Here is a 19615-nt window from a genome sequence, read left to right on the forward strand (position 1 = left end):
GTTTACAAAAAGTGAAGCAATTTCTGAAAACACTAACAAAAATACAAAACAATTCGCAATTTCTTAAAACACATGAACAAAAAGCAACACAATTTACAGTTTCTGAAAACACATTCACAAAAAGTGAAACAGTTTCAGAAAAACACGTTAACAAAAAAACAAAACAATTAACAATTTCTGAAAACACATTAACAAAAAGTGAAACAATTTACAGTTTCTTAAAACACATTAACCAAAAGTGAAACAATTTACAGTTTCTTAAAACACATTAACCAAAAGTGAAACTATTTCAGAAAAACACGTTAACAAAAAGCGAAACTATTTCAGAAAAACACGTAAACAAAACAACTATTTCTGAAAACACTAACAAAAAACAAAACCATTTCCAATTTCCTAAGACACATTAACAAAAAGTGAAACAATTTCAGAAAACACATTAACAAAAAGCAAAACAATTTACAGTTTCTGAAAACACGTTAATAAAAAGTGAAACAATTTCTGAAAACACATTAACAAAAAAACAAAAATAATTCACAATTTCTGAAAACACATTAACAAAAACCAAAACAATTAAGAATTTCTGAAAACACTAACAAAAAACTAAACCATTTCCAATTTCTTAAGACACATTAACAAAAAGTGAAACAATTTCAGAAAACACATTAACAAAAAACCAAACCATTTCCAATTTCTTCAAAACACATTAACAAAAAGCGAAACAATTTACAGTTTTTGAAAACGCGTTAATAAAAAGTGAAACAATTTCAGAAAAACACGTTTATAAAAAGTGAAACAATTTCAGAAAACACATTAACAAAAAGCAAAACAATTCACAATTTCTGAAAACACATTAACAAAAAAACAAAACAATTAAGAATTTCTGAAAACACTAACAAAAAACTAAACCATTTTCAATTTCTTCAAAACACATTAACAAAAAGCGAAACAATTTACAGTTTCTGAAAACACGTTAATAAAAAGTGAAACAATTTCAGAAAAACACGTTAATAAAAAGTGAAACAATTTCAGAAAAACACATTGATAAAAAGCAAAACAATTCACAATTTCTGAAAACACATTAACAAAAACAAAACCATTTCCAATTTCTTCAAAACACATTAACAAAAAGTGAAACAATTTACAGTTTCTGAAAACACATTAACCAAAAGTGAAACAATTTCAGAAAAACACGTTAACAAAAATGAAACAATTTCAGAAAACACATTAACAAAAAGCGAAACAATTCACAATTTCTGAAAACACATTAACAAAAAACAAAACAATTAACAATTTCTGAAAACACTAACAAAAAACAAAACCATTTCCAATTTCTTAAGACACATTAACAAAAAGTGAAACAATTTCAGAAAACACATTAACAAAAAGCAAAACAATTTACAGTTTCTGAAAACACGTTAATAAAAAGTGAAACAATTTCAGAAAAACATGTTAATAAAAAGTGAAACAATTTACAGTTTCTGAAAACACATTAACCAAAAGTGAAACAATTTCAGAAAAACACGTTAACAAAAATGAAACAATTTCAGAAAACACATTAACAAAAAGCGAAACAATTCACAATTTCTGAAAACACATTAACAAAAAACAAAACAATTAACAATTTCTGAAAACACTAACAAAAAACAAAACCATTTCCAATTTCTTAAGACACATTAACAAAAAGTGAAACAATTTCAGAAAACACATTAACAAAAAGCAAAACAATTTACAGTTTCTGAAAACACGTTAATAAAAAGTGAAACAATTTCAGAAAAACATGTTAATAAAAAGTGAAACAATTTCAGAAAACACATTAACAAAAAGCAAAACAATTCACAATTTCTGAAAACACACTAAACCCGAGGGTCCCTGGTTCAATCCCCACCTAGTACCAACCTCGTCATGTCCGTTGTGTCCTGAGCAAGACACTTCACCCTTGCTCCTGATGGGTGCTGGTTAGCGCCTTGCATGGCAGCTCCCTCCATCAGTGTGTGAATGTGTGTGTGAATGGGTAAATGTGGAAGTAGTGTCAAAGCGCTTTGAGTACCTTGAAGGTAGAAAAGCGCTATACAAGTACAACCCATTTATTTATCATTTAACAAAAAGCAAAACAATTCACAATTTCTTGAAACACAAACAAAAGGCAAAACAATTTAGTTTCTCAAAACACATTAACAAAAAGTGAAACAATTTCTAAAAAACACGTTAACAAAGAGTGAAAGAATTTCAGAAAACACATTAACAAAAAGTGAAACAATTCACAAATTCAGAAAACACATTAACAAAATGCAAAACAATTTACAATTTCTGAAAACACTAACAAAAAGTGAAACAATTTCTGAAAACACTAACAAAAACAAAACCTTCAAAACACTAACAAAAAGCAAAACAATTCACAATTTCTGAAAACAAATGAACAAAAAGTGAAGCAATTTCTTAAAACACATGAACAAAGAGCAACACAATTTACAGTTTCTGAAAACACATGAACAAAAAGTGAAACAATTTCAGAAAACACTAACAAAAAGTGACACAATTTCAAAGAACACGTTACCAAAAAGTGAAACAATTTCAGAAAACGGTTTACAAAAATGAAATAATTTCTGAAAACACTAACAAAAAAAAACAACAAATAAAAAAAAAAAACATTTCCAATTTCTTCAAAACACATCAACAAAAAGCAAAACCATTTACTGTTTCTGAAAACACATTAACAAAAAGTGAAACAATTTCTGAAAACATGTTTACAAAAAGTGAAACATTTCAGGGCGGACACTCTAACCACTAGGCCACTGAGCAGGTGTCGCCCTGTCCAACATGGCCGCCTGACCTGCACTATCACTGTTGTTGTCCTGCCCTTTGACCCCTGTACAGCAGCTGCTCTCACTGTGTTTACGTCCTGCCCTCTAAAGACTTCCTCATTGCACCCAGCTGGTAATGTCCCACATCCATCACCCCCAGGAACTTTTATCGTCCGCTAAAAACCAGGTGCGACGGGTGGAACTCTGATTTGGGGAGAAAAAGGAAGATATAAATGATTATAATAACGATCAACAAATTAAAAGGCAAAAAAGACTCAATGATTTAGTGATGTTAAACAATTCAAAATATTGGTGTCACCTCACTTCCTGTTTACATCCCTGCGACCAATCAGAGAAGGGGTGGCGGCGGTGGGTTCTATAGTTTTGTTAGTTTATTTGTCAGAAAGAAGCGGAAGTATTAAAAGAAAGGTTGGTTGCATATTTTTTTACACATTTTTTTTCTGCACTGAAGTTTTTTGCACTGAACATTTTTACACTGAATTTTTTTTCACAAATTTTTTGTGATCTTTTTATATACTGAATTTTTTTGCACTGATTTTTTTTGCATTAAACTTTTCTACACTGAATTTTTGTACACACATTTTAGTGATTTTTTTATACACTGATTTTTTTTTTTTTGCACTAAACTTTTTTACACTGAATTTTTGTACACAAATTTAAACACTGATATTTTTTTACACAAAATTTTTCTGCACTGAATTGTTTTGCACTTAACCTATTTACACTGACTTTTTGTACACACATTTTTACACAGTGATATTGTTTTACACAACTTTTTGGTGATTTTTTTTTATACACAGAATTTTTTTGCACTGATTTTTTTATGCCCTAAACTTTCTTACACTGAATTTTTCACAATTTTTTGGTGATTTTTTTAATACACTGAATTTTTTTGCATTTAACTTTTCTACGCTGAATTTTTGTACACACATTTTTTGTGATTTTTTTATACACTGAGTTTTTGTTGCACTAAACTTTTTTGCACTGAATTTTTGTACACAAATTTAAACACTATTTTTCTACACAAATTTTTTCTGCAATGAATTGTTTTGCACTAAACCTATTTACACTGACTTTTTGTACACAGTGATCTTTTTTTTACACAATTTTTTTTCTGCACTGAATTTTTTTTGCACTTAACGTTTTTACACAATTGTTTTCCACAAATTTTTTGTGATTTTTTTTTTTATACACTGATTTTTTTTTGCACTAAACTTTTTTACACTGACTTTTTGTGCACACATTTTTACAGTGATATTTTTTTACAAAAAAATGTTCCCCACTGAATTTTTTTGCACTAAACGTTTTTACACTGACTTTTTGTACACACATTTTTACACAGTGATTTTTTTTTTTTTACACAATTTGTCTTCCCCACTGAATTTTTTTGCACTAAACTTTTTTTTACACTGAATTTTTGCACACATTTTTACACAGTGATATTTTTTTTACAAAAAAATGTTCCCCACTGAATTTTTTTGCACTAAACGTTTTTACACAGAATTTTTTTTGCACAATTTTTTTGTGATTTTATTATACACTCTTTTTTTGCACTAAACTTTTTTACACTGACTTTTTGTACACACATTTTTACACAGTGATATTTTTTTTACACAATTTTTCTTCCCCACTGAATTTTTTTGCACTAAACTTTTTTTTACACTGGATTTTTGTACACATTTCTACACATTTTTTTTTTTACACAAATTTTTTCTGCACTGAATTTTGTTGCACTACTTTTTTTACACTGAATTTTTTTCCCACCAATTTTTGGTGATATATTTTATACAATTTTTTTGTGATTTTATTATACACTGATTTTTTTTTTTGCACTAAACTTTTTTGCACTGAATTTTTTTCCACAATTTTTTTGTGAATTTTTACACACATTTTTTCTGCACTGAATTTTTTTTGCACTAAACGTTTTTACACTGAATTTTTTTTCACAAATTTTTTGTGATTTTTTTTTTATACACTGATTTTTTTTTGCCCTAAACTTTTTTACACTGACTTTTTGTGCACACATTTTTACACAGTGATATTTTTTTACAAAAAAAATTTCCCCACTGAATTTTTTTGCACTAAACGTTTTTACACTGAATTTTTTTTCACAATTTTTTGGTGATTTTATTATACTCTTTTTTTTTTTGCACTAAACTTTTTTACACTGACTTTTTGTACACACATTTTTACACAGTGATATTTTTTTTACACAATTTTTCTTCCCCACTGAATTTTTTTGCACTAAACTTTTTTTTACACTGAATTTTTGTACACATTTTTACACACAATTTTTCTGCACTGAATTTTGTTGCACTACTTTTTTTACACTGCATTTGTTTTCACCAATTTTTTGTGATATATTTTATACACTGAATTTTTTTTGTGATTTTATTATACACTGATTTTTATTGCACTGATTATTTTGCACTAAATTTTTTTACACTGAATTTTTTTCCACAATTTTTTTGTGAATTTTTACACACATTTTTTCTGCACTGAATTTTGTTGCACTACTTTTTTTTTTTACACAATTTCTTTTCACAAAATTTTTAGTGATATTTTTATACACTGAATTTTTTTTGCATTAAAACACTTTATTTTAACAAACTGCACTTCTAAACACACATATTTTCCTCACAAATGTTTATTCAGTGAAATTGTCAGCATAATTTGAAGTAAAATAAAATCAGTTTCACGAAATTCAAAGGCCAAAAATTCCGTGAAGTAAATTGAGTGTTTGGCAACAAGGAGCCATGTGTAGACGTGCAGGTGTAAACACACATAGTGCTCCTTTTAGAAAGGAATGTAACATTCTGCTCCAAGTCCATAGTTCCTCCTATCAGGAAGTGCTGCACAATGGAAGCAAATTGTCTGCGTCACCAAGTCGGGGGTTTTGGACTGTCAGCTTTAACACTTCACACTTACGTCCCTTTTTTCTTACATAAACCTGACTTATTTGTTTGGACAATCTTTCCAAAATGACAGTTAATATATGGGAGTTGATGAAATATGCGAGAGACATAAGAGCATTACTAACAGATGCCAACAAAAGGTTTCACGCAGCGTGTAAGCCCCGCCTACTCCCACTGAGGCCGACGCCCCCTCCTCCTAGCAGATGGTAAAGTGCAGATAAAGACGACAATCTGCTGGTCAAAAGTCATCACTCAGACGTAACCTTGTTCTCCTTACAATTCAATACACAATACCTTATAATAATGACAATGTGACATTTTGCTTTTTATGTAAAGTATTCACAGCCTTTGCTCAGTACTTAGTTGATGCAATCACAGCCTCAAGTCTTTTGGAATACGATGCCACCATCTTGGGACATCTTTTGGAAATTTCACTTTGTCATTATGGGGTGTTGTGTGTGGAATTTTGAGGACAAAAAAAAATAATTTATTGCATTTTGGAATAAGGCTGTAACGAAAGAAAAAGTGGACAAAATGAATCGCTGTGAATACTTTCAGGATGCACTGTAGGCTAGTTACGTATTTGTTTAAAACACTTCATTCATGGCAGAGGTTGTGAATACATTTGTATTTTTTTTAAATGAGCAAAAAATTTAAAAAATATATATAAATCTTGTTGTAATTATGGGGTATTGTGTGTAGAATTTTGAGGACAAAAAGTAATTAATTCTTTTCTTAGAATAAGGCTGTAACAAAAGAAAATGGACAAAGTGCAGCGTTGTGAATACTTTGCGTGTGTGTGTGTGTGTGTATAGGGGGATTCATGGCAAAGGTTGTGAATAAATGTTTGTTTTTTTAATAAATGAGCAACATTTTCCTAAAAGTACATTTTGCATTGTCATTATGGGGTATTGTGTGTAGAATTTTGAGGACAAAAAGTAATTAATTCCTTTTTAGAATAAGGCTGTAACAAGAGAAAATGTGGACAAAGTGCAGCGTTGTGAATACTTTGTGCGTGTGTGTGAGGGGGATGTGGGGCTTCATGGCAAAGGTTGTGAATAAATGTGTATTTTTTTTAAAATAAATGAGCAAAACATTTCTAAATAATTACATTTTGCATTGTCATTATGGGGTATTGTGTGTAGAATTTTGAGGACAAAAAGTAATTCATTCCTTTTTACAATAAGGCTGTAACAAAAGAAAATGTGGACAAAGTGCAGCGCTGTGAATACTTTGTGTGTGTGTGTGTGTGTGTGTGTGTGTGTGTGTGTGTGTGTGTGTGTGTGTGTGTGTGTGTGTGTGTGTGTGTGTGTGTGTGTGTGTGTGTGTGTGTGTGTGTGTGTAGGGGGCTTCATGGCAAAGGTTGTGAATAAATGTGTGTTTTGTTTTTTTTTAATAAATGAGCAAAAAAATTCTAAAGTACATTTTGCATTGTCATTATGGGGTATTGTGTGTAGAATTTTGAGGACAAAAAGTAATTAATTCCATTTTAGAATAAGGCTGTAACAAAAGAAAATGTGGACAAAGTGCAGCGCTGTGAATACTTTGTGTGTGTGTATAGCATACTTGCCAACCCTCCCGGATTTTCCGGGAGACTGCCGAAATTCACCGCCTCTCTCGAAAACCTCCCGGGACAAATTTTCTCCCGAAAATCTCCCGAAATTCAGGCGGAGCTGGAGGCCACGCCCCCTCCAGCTCCATGCGGACCTGAGTCCGCTTTCCCACAATATAAAGAACGTCTACAGTAAAGCAGTTTGTCTGCCGTAAACAGCAATGTTGTGACACTCTTAAACAGGACAATACTGCCATCTAGTGCATTTGATGAAAGCACTTTTGTGCGTGCCACACATCAATGCATCATCAGAAAGGGTGTTCAGCATGGTTAGAAAAATAGTGACAGAGAATAGAACAAGGATGGACAATTCAACCCTTAACTCAACAATGAGTAGATGAGTGTTGTGTGTGTATATGTGTAAATAAATGAACACTGAAATTCAAGTATTTCTTTTATTTATATATATATATATATATATAATAATAACTGGGATTTATATAGCGCTTTTCTAAGTACCCAAAGTCGCTTTACATGTAGAACCCATCATTCATTCACACCTGGTGGTGGTAAGCTACTTTCATAGTCACAGCTGCCCTGGGGTAGACTGACGGAAGCGTGGCTGCAATTTGCGCCAACAGCCCCTCCGACCACCACCTATCATTCAAATCACCGATGTGAGTGGCACCGGGGGCAAAGGGTGAAGTGTCCCGCCCAAGGACACAACGGCAGCGATTTTTGGATGGTAAGAGGCGGGGAGCGAACCTGCAACCCTCAGGTTTCTGGCACGGTTGCTCTACCCACTACGCCATGCCGCCCCAAATATATATATATATACATATAAGAAATACTTGAATTTCAAATATATATATATATAATATATATATAGCTAGAATTCACTGAAAGTCAAGTATTTCTTATATATACATATATATATATATATATATCCATCCATCCATCCATTTTCTACCGCTTATTCCCTTTGGGGTCGTGGGGGGCGCTGGAGCCTATCTCAGCTACAATCGGGCGGAAGGCGGGGTACACCCTGGACAAGTCGCCACCTCATCGCAGGGCTATATATATATATATATATATATATATATATATATATATAGCTAGAATTCACTGAAAGTCAATTATTTCTTATATGATATATATATATATATATATATATATATATATATATATCCATCCATCCATCCTTCCATTTACTACCGCTTATTCCCTTCGGGGTCGCGGGATATATATATATATATATAAGAAATAATTGACTTTCAGTGAATTCTAGCTATATATATATATGTATGAAATACTTGACTTGGTGAATTCTGGCTGTAAATATACTCCTCCCCTCTTAACCACGCCCCCCGCACCCACCCCCCACGCCCCACCTCCCGAAATTGGAGGTCTCAAGGTTGGCAAGTATGGTGTATAAAGGGGGATTCATGGCAAAGGTTGTGATTAAATGTTTGTTTTTTTAATAAATGAGCAACATTTTCCTAAAAGTACATTTTGCATTGTCATTATGGGGTATTGTGTGTAGAATTTTGAGGACAAAAATGGATTTTATTGCATTTTAGAATAAGGCTGTAACAAAAGTAAATGTGGACAAAGTGCAGCGTTGTGAATACTTTGTATGTGTGTGTGTGTGTGTGTGTGTGTGTAGGGGGCTTCACGGCAAAGGTTGTGAATAAATGTGTATTTTTTTTTTTTTAAATAAATGAGCAAAAAATTTCTAAATAATTAAATTTTGCATTGTCATTATGGGGTATTGTGTGTAGAATTTTGAGGACAAAAAGTAATTAATTCATTTTTAGAATAAGGCTGTAACAAAAGAAAATGTGGACAAAGTGCAGCGTTGTGAATACTTTGTGTGTGTGTGGGGGGGGGGGACTTTATGGCAAAGGTTGTGAATAAATGTTTGTTTTTTTAATAAATGAGCAACATTTTCCTAAAAGTACATTTTGCATTGTCATTATGGGGTATTGTGTGTAGAATTTTGAGGACAAAAAATAATTCATTCCATTTTAGAATAAGGCTGTAACAAAAGAAAATGTGGACAAAGTGCAGCGTTGTGAATACTTTGTGTGTGTGTGTGTGTGTGCGTGTGTGCGTGTGTGTGCACTTGTCTCACCATCCTTGTGTGGACATACACTTGACAAACCACCCTTTCTGTGAGGACCTTTTGACTTGTGAGGACATTTGCCTGGTCCTCACAACTACAGAAGTAAAATATTTTTTTTAACTTTGTGTGTTTTGCATTCTGAAGTGAGGTTGCAACTCTCTACTCCCATCTAGGGCTAGATATATATATGTTTCCATCATTCTAGCTATAGTGGAAAGGGGGGCCCTCACAACCTACTAACCCAGGGGTCTTCAACCCAAAATGTTGAAAGAGCCATATTGGACCAAAAATACAAAAACAAATCTGTCTTGAGCCGCAAAAAATTCAAAGCCATATTACATACAGATAGTGTGTCATGAGATATAAATTGAATTAAGAGGACTTAAAGGAAACTAAATGAGCTTAAATATAGCTACAAATGAGGCATAATGATGCAATATGTACATATAGCTAGCCTAAATAGCATGTTAGCATCGATTAGCTTAAATATGTCTGATGAGCACTCCACACAAGTCAATAACATCAACAAAACTCACCTTTTGTGCATTCATGCACAACCTTAAAAGTTTGGTGGACAAAATGAGAAATAAGTGGCATGAAACACGTCCTAGAAAGTCGGAGAAAGTTATACATGTAAACAAACTACGGTGAGTTCAAGGACCGCCATAATTAGTAGGACAAAACGGCGCTCGCCAAATACTCAAATGAGTGAAGCATGTTTAATATAAACAGTGTGCTTTGTAACAATTAGGGAGGTTTGTGTCATGTTTGTCCTCCTACAGAAACCATATTAAAACAAAAAATGTATTTTTTTCCCCTCATCTTTTTCCATTTTTCATACATTTTTGAAAAAGCTCTAGAGAGCCACTAGGGCGGCGCTAAAGAGCCGCATGCGGCTCGAGAGCCGCGTGTTGCCGACCCCTGTACTAACCAAACGTGGGTCCACACAAAGTAGGCAAGACGTGTGTGTGTGTGTGTGTGTGTGTGTGTGTGTGTGTGTGTGTGTGTGTGTGTGTGTGTGTGTGTGTGTGTGTGTGTGTGTGTGTGTGTGTAGGGGGCTTCACGGCAAAGGTAAATAAATGTGTTTTTTTTTTTTTTTAAATAAATGAGCAAAACATTTCTAAATAATTACATTTTGCATTGTCATTATGGGGTATTGTGTGTAGAATTTTGAGGACAACAAGTAATTAATTCCTGTTTAGAATAAGGCTGTAACAAAAGAAAATGTGGACAAAGTGCAGTGTCATGAATACTTTGTGTGTGTGTGTGTGTGTAGGGGGTAGAGATGCGCGGTTTGCGGACACAACCGCGGAGTCCGCGGTTGTGTCCGCGGGTCGGGCGGTTGAAATAAAAAAAAAATTTGATTTTATCCGCGGGTCGGGTCGGGCGGTTGAAATAAAAAAAAATTAGATTTTAAATAGATTCAGGCGGGTGGCAGTTAAACCAATTGGGAAATATATATACATAGTTAAATGTTGTTACCCACATACGAAAAACGAGCAGGCACCTGCAGCATATGCCACAACAGAAGAAGAAGAAAAAAAGAGATGGACACTTTTACGGAGCGGAGAAGGGGCGCCTCGCCGGGGTCCGGGACCGAGGCCCCTTCCCCCGAGAGGGCCCCACCGGGAGCCGTAGCTGAGGCGATCCGCGAGAAGGGCCCGACGCACGTCCAGGGTCACCACCGCGCCCACCGCACCGACACCCCGCCTCGTCCGCCTTCGCCGCGGCCGGCGTCACGCGCAGCAGGTAAGCAGCTTACCTGCCCACCACCCCCGTGGCCGGGGGCTCGTAACAGGGGTCACTCCGCGCGCAGTGCGCTCACGAAAGGGGTGGGGCAAGCAGAAGTGGCGCTGCGGGATGAACCGAACGCCGGGTTAAGGCACCCGATGCCGACGCTCATCAGACCCCAGAAAAGGTGTTGGTTGATATAGACAGCAGGACGGTGGCCATGGAAGTCGGAACCCGCTAAGGAGTGTGTAACAACCCACCTGCCGAATCAACTAGCCCTGAAAATGGATGGCGCTGGAGCGTCGGGCCCATACCCGGCCGTCGCCGGCAGCGAGAGCCGCGAGGAGTAGGATGGCCGCCGTGGTGCGTGCTGAAGCCTCGGGCGCGAGCCCGGGTGGAGCCTCCGCGGGTGCGAGGGACATCGCACCTCCACGCGCTTGGAGGTGCGCTCAGCGCGGCTCCCAGATGATTGCGCACTAGTGTGCGTCTGGGCCGTGACAGCGTGGCACGCATTGAATGTCTGTGCTGCATTGGATCAGTCTCCTTTCTTTAACAGGCGAAAGCTTTATAACCTCACTAATGCCTTGCATCGTCTATATTAGATATATAACAACGGGCGGGTTTTGATTAATTGTTAGTTCGGGTGGATGGCGGATGGTTGACGACTTTTGTGATGCGGTTGCGGATGAAATAATTGCCTATCCGCGCATCTCTAGTAGGGGGCTTCATGGCAAAAGTTGTGAATATATGTGTTTTGTTTTTTTTAAATAGATGAGCAAAACATTTCTAAATAATTACATTTTGCATTGTCATTATGGGGTATTGTGTGTAGAATTTTGAGGACAAAAAGTAATTCATTCCTGTTTAGAATAAGGCTGTAACAAAAGAACATGTGGACAAAGTGCAGTGTTGGGGGGGGTGTGACAGGTGTCTGAGAGCTGCAGGACATCTTCTTTGTCTCCAACATCTGCCACTTGAGCACCGACACCATTTTTCCCGGCCAGGTAGCAGAATATAAAAATGGTAGTGTGAGAGAAGCCGGCACGTTATTTGACCCACGAGCAAAAACCTCCAAACGTGATGGAGACTTTTTCCAGAAGTGTTTGAGTGAGGTGACTTGTCTGGAATGTGTCTGGTTGAAGAGTCTATGTTGGTGTGGTGACGTGGGAGAAAGACAAAGCTTGTTTGTGTGACACTTCATTGTGACGTCACTCACACCTGGCAGATATGCTACCTGGCATCAATTCATGTCAGGAAGTTTATTACCTGAAATCCATTCAGTTACTTTTTAGCACACACAAAAATGATGCAGTGTGATTGTGAAATATGTTCTTATATTCCTCTTAGTTCCTGTCAGGGAATGAATTATGTATGGAAGGATTATGCTGACAAACAACAATTCATTCACGTCTTATTTGAATAACCCAGACTTTGGGTTGAATTATCAAATCAAATCAAATCAACTTTATTTATAAAGCACACAGGAGCAGAACATTTTCTGCTCTCATTTCCAGGAGGCAAGAAATATAAAATACAACAACAATTAAAGCTGCAAGCAGCGTTGGTCGGGCCCGCGTATTTGGCAGGTGCTAGTCCTAAGTGTCCCAATACTTTTGTCCAGTTTTAGTCCCAAGTGTCCCAATACTTTTGGCAAGTTGTAGTCCTAAGTGTCCCAATACTTTTGTCAAGTTGTAGTCCCAAGTGTCCCAATACTTTTGTCCAGTTTTAGTCCCAAGTGTCCCAATACTTTTGGCAAGTTGTAGTCCTAAGTGTCCCAATACTTTTGTCAAGTTGTAGTCCTAAGTGTCCCAATACTTTTGTCCAGTTTTAGTCCCAAGTGTCCCAATACTTTTGGCAAGTTGTAGTCCTAAGTGTCCCAATACTTTTGTCAAGTTGTAGTCCTAAGTGTCCCAATACTTTTGTCCAGTTTTCGTCCTAAGTGTCCCAATACTTTTGGCAAGTTGTAGTCCTAAGTGTCCCAATACTTTTGTCAAGTTGTAGTCCTAAGTGTCCCAATACTTTTGTCCAGTTTTAGTCCCAAGTGTCCCAATACTTTTGGCAAGTTGTAGTCCTAAGTGTCCCAATACTTTTGTCAAGTTGTAGTCCTAAGTGTCCCAATACTTTTGTCCAGTTTTCGTCCTAAGTGTCCCAATACTTTTGGCAAGTTGTAGTCCTAAGTGTCCCAATACTTTTGTCAAGTTGTAGTCCTAAGTGTCCCAATACTTTTGTCCAGTTTTAGTCCCAAGTGTCCCAATACTTTTGGCAAGTTGTAGTCCTAAGTGTCCCAATACTTTTGTCCAGTTTTCGTCCTAAGTGTCGCAATACTTTTGTTCAGTGGTATTCGTAAGTGTCCCAATATTTTTTTCCAGTGTAAGTGTCCCAATACTTTTGTTCAGTTATCGTCATAAGTGTCCCAATACTTTGGTCCAGTTTTCGTCCTAAGTGTCGCAATACTTTTGTTCAGTGGTATTCGTAAGTGTCCCAATATTTTTTTCCAGTGTAAGTGTCCCAATACTTTTGTTCAGTTATCGTCATAAGTGTCCCAATACTTTTGTCCAGTTTTCGTCCTAAGTGTCGCAATACTTTTGTTCAGTGGTATTCGTAAGTGTCCCAATATTTTTTTCCAGTGTAAGTGTCCCAATACTTTTGTTCAGTTTTCGTCATAAGTGTCCCAATACTTTTGTCCAGTTTTCGTCCTAAGTGTCGCAATACTTTTGTTCAGTGGTATTCGTAAGTGTCCCAATATTTTTTCCCAGTGTAAGTGTCCCATTACTTTTGTTCAGTTGTCGTCATAAGTGTCCCAATACTTTTGTCCAGTTTTCGTCCTAAGTGTCCCATTACTTTTGTTCAGTTGTCGTCATAAGTGTCCCAATACTTTTGTCCAGTTTTCGTCCTAAGTGTCGCAATACTTTTGTTCAGTGGTATTCGTAAGTGTCCCAATATTTTTTTCCAGTGTAAGTGTCCCAATACTTTTGTTCAGTTTTCGTCATAAGTGTCCCAATACTTTTGTCCAGTTTTCGTCCTAAGTGTCGCAATACGTTTGTTCAGTGGTATTCGTAAGTGTCCCAATATTTTTTCCCAGTGTAAGTGTCCCATTACTTTTGTTCAGTTGTCGTCATAAGTGTCCCAATACTTTTGTCCAGTTTTCGTCCTAAGTGTCCCATTACTTTTGTTCAGTTGTCGTCATAAGTGTCCCAATACTTTTGTCCAGTTTTCGTCCTAAGTGTCGCAATACTTTTGTTCAGTGGTATTCGTAAGTGTCCCAATATTTTTTTCCAGTGTAAGTGTCCCAATACTTTTGTTCAGTTTTCGTCCTAAGTGTCGCAATACTTTTGTTCAGTGGTATTCGTAAGTGTCCCAATATTTTTTCCCAGTGTAAGTGTCCCAATACTTTTGTTCAGTTATCGTCATAAGTGTCCCAATACTTTTGTCCAGTTTTCGTCCTAAGTGTCGCAATACTTTTGTTCAGTGGTATTCGTAAGTGTCCCAATATTTTTTCCCAGTGTAAGTGTCCCAATACTTTTGTTCAGTTGTCGTCATAAGTGTCCCAATACTTTTGTCCAGTTTTCGTCCTAAGTGTCCCATTACTTTTGTTCAGTTGTCGTCATAAGTGTCCCAATACTTTTGTCCAGTTTTCGTCCTAAGTGTCCCATTACTTTTGTTCAGTTGTCGTCATAAGTGTCCCAATACTTTTGTCCAGTTTTCGTCCTAAGTGTCCCATTACTTTTGTTCAGTTGTCGTCATAAGTGTCCCAATACTTTTGTCCAGTTTTCGTCCTAAGTGTCCCATTACTTTTGTTCAGTTGTCGTCATAAGTGTCCCAATACTTTTGTCCAGTTTTCGTCCTAAGTGTCGCAATACTTTTGTTCAGTGGTATTCGTAAGTGTCCCAATATTTTTTTCCAGTGTAAGTGTCCCATCACTTTCGTTCAGTTGTCGTCATAAGTGTCCCAATACTTTTGTCCAGTTTTCGTCCTAAGTGTCGCAATACTTTTGTTCAGTGGTATTCGTAAGTGTCCCAATATTTTTTTCCAGTGTAAGTGTCCCAATACTTTTGTTCAGTTTTCGTCCTAAGTGTCGCAATACTTTTGTTCAGTGGTATTCGTAAGTGTCCCAATATTTTTTCCCAGTGTAAGTGTCCCAATACTTTTGTTCAGTTATCGTCATAAGTGTCCCAATACTTTTGTCCAGTTTTCGTCCTAAGTGTCGCAATACTTTTGTTCAGTGGTATTCGTAAGGGTCCCAATATTTTATTCCAGTGTAAGTGTCCCAATACTTTTGTTCAGTTGTCGTCATAAGTGTCCCAATACTTTTGTCCAGTTTTCGTCCTAAGTGTCGCAATACTTTTGTTCAGTGGTATTCGTAAGTGTCCCAATATTTTTTTCCAGTGTAAGTGTCCCATTACTTTTGTTCAGTTGTCGTCACAAGTGTCCCAATACTTTTGTCCAGTTTTCGTCCTAAGTGTCGCAATACTTTTGTTCAGTGGTATTCGTAAGTGTCCCAATATTTTTGTTTAGTTATCGTCATAAGTGTCCCAATACTTTTGTCCAGTTTTCGTCCTAAGTGTCGCAATACTTTTGTTCAGTGGTATTCGTAAGTGTCCCAATACTTTTGTCCAGTTTTCGTCCTAAGTGTCGCAATACTTTTGTTCAGTGGTATTCGTAAGTGTCCCAATATTTTATTCCAGTGTAAGTGTCCCAATACTTTTGTTCAGTTTTCGTCATAAGTGTCCCTATACTTTTGTCCAGTTTTCGTCCTAAGTGTCGCAATACTTTTGTTCAGTGGTATTCGTAAGTGTCCCAATATTTTTTTCCAGTGTAAGTGTCCCAATACTTTTGTTCAGTTATCGTCATAAGTGTCCCAATACTTTTGTCCAGTTTTCGTCCTAAGTGTCGCAATACTTTTGTTCAGTGGTATTCGTAAGTGTCCCAATATTTTTTTCCAGTGTAAGTGTCCCATTACTTTTGTTCAGTTGTCGTCACAAGTGTCCCAATACTTTTGTCCAGTTTTCGTCCTAAGTGTCGCAATACTTTTGTTCAGTGGTATTCGTAAGTGTCCCAATACTTTGTCCAGTTTTCGTCCTAAGTGTCGCAATACTTTTGTTCAGTGGTATTCGTAAGTGTCCCAATATTTTATTCCAGTGTAAGTGTCCCAATACTTTTGTTCAGTTTTCGTCATAAGTGTCCCTATACTTTTGTCCAGTTTTCGTCCTAAGTGTCGCAATACTTTTGTTCAGTGGTATTCGTAAGTGTCCCAATATTTTTTTCCAGTGTAAGTGTCCCAATACTTTTGTTCAGTTATCGTCATAAGTGTCCCAATACTTTTGTCCAGTTTTCGTCCTAAGTGTCGCAATACTTTTGTTCAGTGGTATTCGTAAGTGTCCCAATATTTTTTTCCAGTGTAAGTGTCCCATTACTTTTGTTCAGTTGTCGTCACAAGTGTCCCAATACTTTTGTCCAGTTTTCGTCCTAAATGTCGCAATACTTTTGTTCAGTGGTATTCGTAAGTGTCCCAATATTTTATTCCAGTGTAAGTGTCCCAATACTTTTGTTCAGTTTTCGTCATAAGTGTCCCTATACTTTTGTCCAGTTTTCGTCCTAAGTGTCCCAATACTTTTGTTCAGTGGTATTCGTAAGTGTCCCAATATTTTTTTCCAGAGTAAGTGTCCCAATACTTTTGTTCAGTTGTCGTCATAAGTGTCCCAATACTTTTGTCCAGTTTTCGTCCTAAGTGTCGCAATACTTTTGTTCAGTGGTATTCGTAAGTGTCCCAATATTTTTTTCCAGTGTAAGTGTCCCAATACTTTTGTTCAGTTTTCGTCATAAGTGTCCCTATACTTTTGTCCAGTTTTCGTCCTAAGTGTCGCAATACTTTTGTTCAGTGGTATTCGTAAGTGTCCCAATATTTTTTTTCCAGTGCAAGTGTCCCAATACTTTTGTTCAGTTTTCGTCATAAGTGTCCCAATACTTTTGTCTACTTGTAGTCCGAATTGTCCCAATACTTTTGTTTAGTGTACCTACCTTGTCTGCATTGTGTGGGCACGCTGGTGCTTCCTGCTTTTAAGCAGCCTTCTTGAAAAAAACAGCAGCATCAGCGCAGCGGGTCTTTGAAGGGTCATAAAATCAAAACCGGAGCCGGTATTAAAACTCTCCATCTCTCCACTCTCCATCTCTCTCCTGTGTTAGTTTGAAGCCGAAACGACAAACACGCTCAGAGGAGATAATGTTTGAAGAAAGGTGACCGGTTTTTACAAAAATGTTGTGTTGAAGGGGGAATAGCAAACTTCCTGTAGATTTTTGCTGGGGGGTTGTCAATTTATGAAATGTAGGTCTAAGTCAGACCTACGGAAGAGGTTTTTGTTTCATGTCTCTCCGACCTTCCCAGTGGGAGTTACAGGCAGTTTTGTCATTTTTTTTTTCCGAGGAGCAGTTTTTTTCTCCGTTTTATTCAAAAATTGCTCTAGAGCGCAATTTTTAAATTTGGGGTTAGGTTTTTTTTATTAGATCGCAATTTTTGCCAGTCCTGATGTGCACGTTCAGTTTGGTGAGTTTTGAAGCGTGTTAAGGGGGTCAAATTACAGCTCAAAGAGGCAAAAGTTACTGTTTTTACTCAAATTTAGTGTTGAAGGGGGAATAGCAAACTTCCTGTAGATTTTTGGCCGAGGAAATAAATTAATTCAATTTAAGTCTTAAGTGAGACCTACATAGAGGTTTTTGTTTCATGTCTCTACAACATTCGTACTGGGAGTTATAAGCAGTTTTTTTTCTAGGGGGCGCTAGAGCGCAATTTTGAGTTTTGGGGTTTGGTTTTTTGATAAAAAAAAAGTTTTGCCGTATATTACTGATGTGTGTGTCAAATTTGGTGAGTTTTGAAGCATGCTAAGGGGGTCAAATTACAGCGCAAAGTTGCGGAAGAATAATAATAATTAAAGCTGCAAGCAGCGATGTACGGGACCAACTTTGACGGCACATAAAATCCAAACCGGAGCAGTAATTAAAACCCTTTGGTCAACTTTTAATCAGAAGGGTTCAATCTCTCTCCTGTGCTAGTTTGAAGCTAACACGACAAACGCGCTCAGAGGAGATAATGTTTGAAAAAAGGTGACCGGTTTTTACAAAACTTTTGTTTTGAAGGGGGAATTGCAAACTTTCTGTTGATTTTTGCTGGGGGTTGTTGATATATGAAATGTATGTCTAAGTAAGACCTACATAGAGGTTTTTGTTTCATGTCTCTAAGACATTCCTACTGGAAGTTACAGGCAATTTTGTCTGAGTTTTTTTCCTAGGAGCAGTTGTGTCTGTGTTTTCTTCCTAGGGGGCACTAGAGCGCAATTTTGAGTTTTGGGGTTGGGTTTTTTATTAGATCTCATTTTTTGCCAGTCCTGATGTGTGTGTCTAGTTTGGTAAGTTTTGAAGCATGTTAAGGGGGTCAAATTACAGCTCAAAGAGGCAAAAGTGACTGTTTTTACTAAAATGTTGTTTTGAAGGGGGAATTGCCAACTTCCTGTTGATTTTTGCTGAAAGATGTTAGTGTATGAAATCTAGGTCTAAGTTAGACCTACATAGAGGTTTTTGTTTCATGTCTCTACGACGTTCCTACCGGAAGTTACAAGCAGTTGTGTCTGTGTTTTTTCCTAGGGGGCGCTAGAGCGCAATTTTGAGTTTTGGGGTTTGGTTTTTTGATTAGATGGCAATTTCCGTCTGTCCTGATGTGTGTGTGTCAAATATGGCGAGTTTTGAAGCATGTTAAGTGGGTCAAATTACAGCTCAAAGTGGCGGCGGAAGAAAAAAGAATAATAATAATAATAATAAAACGTTACAAATTCAATAGGTCCTTATGTCCCATTGCAAAAGGACTCCCGTTGGGATTCCTTTTACAATGGGCCATGCGGGCCCTAATTATGCAATGGGCCATGCGGGCCCTAATAAAACCTTACAAATTCAATCGGTCCTTATGTCCCATTGCAAAAGGACTCCCGTTGGGATTCCTTTTACAATGGGCCATGCAGGCCCTAATTATGCAATGGGCCATGCGGGCCCTAATAAAACCTTACAAATTCAATAGGTCCTTATGTCCCATTGCAAAAGGACTCCCGTTGGGATTCCTTTTACAATGGGCCATGCGGGCCCTAATTATGCAATGGGCCATGCGGGCCCTAATAAAACCTTACAAATTCAATAGGTCCTTATGTCCCATTGCATAAGGACTCCCTTTGGGAGTCCTTATGCAATGGGCCATGCGGGCCCTAACAAGCATGAACACAACAGTGTACAGACAGGCGACACTATGCTAGTGTTACACACACCTATGCTAGTATTGCGTTGTCGTATATCTTTTTTTAGCTTACGTTAGCTTAGCATGCTATTTAACTATGGCAAATCCACTCCAAACAGACAAACAACAGGTCATGTGCTGGTTTGAGGGGTTTACAGCCCGTCCCGTGGCGATAACCACGGAGTTTTGCATTTTCTT

This window comes from Nerophis lumbriciformis, linkage group LG18, assembly GCF_033978685.3.
Source record: "Nerophis lumbriciformis linkage group LG18, RoL_Nlum_v2.1, whole genome shotgun sequence".
NCBI lineage: Eukaryota > Metazoa > Chordata > Actinopteri > Syngnathiformes > Syngnathidae > Nerophis > Nerophis lumbriciformis.